The following is a 4,096-nucleotide window of genomic DNA, read 5'->3' on the forward strand; positions in this document are numbered from 1 at the left end:
TGACGGTATAGACAAATTCTGAGAGCATCTATTGACTATTCTAATTTCAATAGGGAAAATAAAAAGGGTCCTGAAAGGGGTGATCTGAGGAAAGCATGGAATCTTTTAAAAGTCCCTCTCCCAGCCGGGCGCTGTGGCTCATGCCTGTAATCCCAGCACTCTGGGAGGCCAAGGCGGGTGGATCACTTGAAACCAGGAGTTTGAGACCAGCCTGGCCAACCCCATCTCTACTAAAAATACAAAAAATTAGCTGGATGTGGTGGCACACACCCGTAATCCCAGCTACTGGGGAGGCTGGGACATAAGGATCGCTTGAACCCAGGAAGCTGAAGTTGTAGTGAGCCAAGATTGCGCCACTGCACTCCAGACTGGGTGACAGGGTGAGATTCTGTCTCAAAATAAATAAATAAATATTCCTCTCCCTTCTTTATCGTAGTGTGGCATCACCCTTCTGCTATTCCTCAATGAGAACAGTAGTCAAAAAGAATACTTAAATGTAAAACTCAAAACTATAAAAACCCTAGAAGAAAATCTAGACACTACCATTCAGGCCATAGGCACAGGCAAAGATTTCATGACAAAAATTGCCAAAAGCAATTGCAACAAAAGCAAAAATTGACAAATGGTATCTAATTAAACTAAAGAGCACAGCAAAAGAAACTACCATCAGAGTGAACAGGCAACCTACAGAGTGGAAGAAAACTTTTGCAATCTATCCATCTGACAAAGGTCTAATATCCAGAATCTACAAGAAACTTAAACAAATTTATGAGACACAACAATCCCATTAAAAAGTGGGCAAAGGACATGAACAGACACTTCTCAAAAGAAGACATGTGGCCAACAAGCATGTGAAAAAAAGCTCAACATCACCGATCATTAGAGAAATGCAAATCAAAACCACAATGAGATAGCATCTCACTCCAGTCAGAATGATGATTACTAAAAAGTCAAGAAACAACAGATGCTGGTGAGGTTGCAGAGAAATAGGAATGCTTTTACACTGTTGGTGGGAATGTAAATTAGTTCAACTATTGTGGAAGATGGTGTGACGATTCCTCAAAGATCTAGAACCAGGCCGGGCGCGGTGGCTCAAGCCTGTAATTCCAGCACTTTGGGAGGCCGAGACGGGCAGATCACAAGGTTGGGAGATCGAGACCATCCTGGCTAACACGGTGAAACCCCGTCTCTACTAAAAACTACAAAAAAACTAGCCCGGTGAGGTGGCGGGCGCCTGTAGTCCCAGCTACTCGGGAGGCTGAGGCAGGAGAATGGTGTAAACCTGGGAGGCGGAGCTTGCAGTGAGCTGAGATCCAGCCACTGCACTCCAGCCTGGGCGACAGAGCGAGACTCCGTCTCAAAAAAAATAAAAATAAAAAAAATAAACATAAACATAAAAATAAAAGATCTAGAACCAGAAATACCGTTTGACCCAGCAATCCCATTACTGGTTATATAACCAAAGGAATATAAATCATTCTATTACAACAATACATGCATATGTATGTTCATTGCAGCACTATTCACAATAGCAAAGACATGGAATCAACTCAAATGCCCATCAATGATAGATTGGATTAAAAAAATGTGGTACATATACACCATGGAATACTATGCAGCCATAAAAAGGAACAAGAACATGTCCTCTGCAGAGACACGGATGGAGCTGGAATCCATTACCCTCAGCAAACTAACGCAGGAACAGAAAACAAAACACTGCACGTTCTCACTTACAAGTGGGAGCTGAACAATGAGAACACATGGACACATGGAGGGGAACAACACACATTGGGGCCTCTTAGGGAGTGGGGTAGGGGGAGGGAGCGCATTAGAAAAAATATCTAATGCATGCTGGGCTTAATACCTAGGTGATGGGTTGACAGGTACAGCAAACCACCATGGCACACGTTTACCTATGTAACAAACCTGCACGTCCTGCACACATACTCCAGAACTTAAAATAAAAAAGGGCCGGGCACGGTGGCTCACGCCTGTAATCCCAGCACTGAAGGAGGCAGAAGTGGGTGGATCACGAGGTCAGGAGATCCAGACCATCTGGCTAAAACGGCGAAACCCCGTCTCTACTAAAAATACAAAAAAATTAGCCGAGCGTGGTGGCACGCACCTATAGTCCCAGCTACTCGGGATGCTGAGGCAGGAGAATCACTTGAACCCGGGAGGTGGAGGTTGCAATGAGCTGAGATCGTGCCACTGCACTCCAGCCTGGGTGACAGAGCGAGACTCCATCTCAAAAAATAAATAATTTAATTCAATTAATTAATAAAATAAAATAAAATTGAATTAAATTAAATTAAAAAGGAACACATAGCATCATCTCCAAGTCAGGAATGGTTGAACATACGTAAAGACATTCATTATGAGAACACGAGGATATTGGCCTCCTCACTTTCAGGGAAGTGAGATTGTTTTGTTGATTATCCAGTTTGAGGGATTAGAATAGTAATTGACCATTGAAAATCTCTCCTAAGAATTCAAATTAATTACTCAGAGACAGGCCAAGACATTTTTGAAATTGTAAAGAATAAATAATTGTTGAGCGAGCTGAGCTCTTCAAGGAAGTAGAGAGATCTACATGATTTTCTCTTCACCTCATAATGGTAAATGGCAAAAATGACAACATGAATAATGTACTATTTAGCATGTGTTTTGTTGCTGAATTTCATATACATTTTAATTATTTCATATGCATTTAATTTTTCATTTAACTGTAGGTCATATATTAAATATATAACTGAATTTGATTTTATTCATAAGACTTTTCTTTTTTTGAGACGGAGTTTCTCTCTTGTTGCCCAGGCTACAGTGCAATGGCGCGATCTTGGCTCACCGCAACCTCCACCTCCCGAGTTCAAGTGGTTCTCCTGCCTCAGCCTCCCGAGTAGCTGGACATGTGCCACCACACGTGGCTAATTTTGTATTTTTAGTAGAGACAGGGTTTCTCCATGTTGGTCAGGCTGGTCTCAAACTCCCGACCTCAGGTGATCCGCCCATCTCAGCCTCCCAAAGTGCTGGGATTACAGGCGTGAGCCACCGCGCTTGGCCAAGACTTTTCATATAAACACAGGACCGAGGAGACTAACACACATCAAACACCAATAATGAACTAAGTGCTTTATTTCATTCAATCCTGACAACCCTAGGAGATGAGCATTATCATCCTGATTGATTTTACAGATGAAGAAACTCAAGACTCAAACTAGGAAGTAATCTGCTTTCACAGCTGCTATGAGAGACAGATATATATACATATATATAATATTTAAAAATATATATATATATTTAAAACCAAATGACGGAGTGAGGGTTTGAACATCAAGCCAACTTGCTAAAGTCACAAATTAAATATGAAAATGCTTGTCAGATTTCGTGACCAGATTTCACATTTGGAAAGCAGAACCACTGTCGTTATAGATGATGCTGAATACGTACAGGATATAAATCATGGGGAAGCATGAGGGATTTCCCATGAGGAGGGGTCAGATCAGCAGATCTGAGGTTAACCAATAGTTTAGACAGTCTTCTTTGAGGTTGGGCTATCAATGATAGATAATTGAAAGTGAGGGGTTCTGGTTTAAAGTGGCAACCACACACATTCCCCTCTTCTTACCCAAATCCCACTAAGATGGTTGGCAAAGGCTTTTTTTTTCTTTCTTTCTTTCTTTCTTTCTTTCTTTTTTTTTTTTTTTGAGATGGAGTCTTGCTCTGTCGCCCAGGCTGGAGTGCAGTGGTGCCATCTCGGTTGACCACAACCTCTGCCTCCCAGGTTCAAGTGATTCTCCTGTCTCAGCCTCCCGAGTAGCTCTGGTGTGCGACACCATGCCTGGCAAATTTTTGTATTTTTAGTAGAGGCGGGATTTCATTATGTTGGTCAGGCTGGTCTCGAACTCCTGACCTCAGGTGATCTGCTCGTCTCAGCCTTCCAGAATGCTGGGATTACAGGAGTGAGCCACAGTGCCCGCCCTGCAAAGGCTTTTAAAGGAATTAACCCGGCCGGGCACGGGAGTCTGTAGTCCCAGCTACTTGGGAGGCTGAGGCAGAAGAACGGCGTGAACCCGGGAGACAGAGCTTGCAGTGA

The sequence above is a fragment of the Papio anubis genome, chromosome X, assembly GCF_008728515.1.
Source record: "Papio anubis isolate 15944 chromosome X, Panubis1.0, whole genome shotgun sequence".
NCBI classification, from domain to species: Eukaryota; Metazoa; Chordata; class Mammalia; order Primates; family Cercopithecidae; genus Papio; species Papio anubis.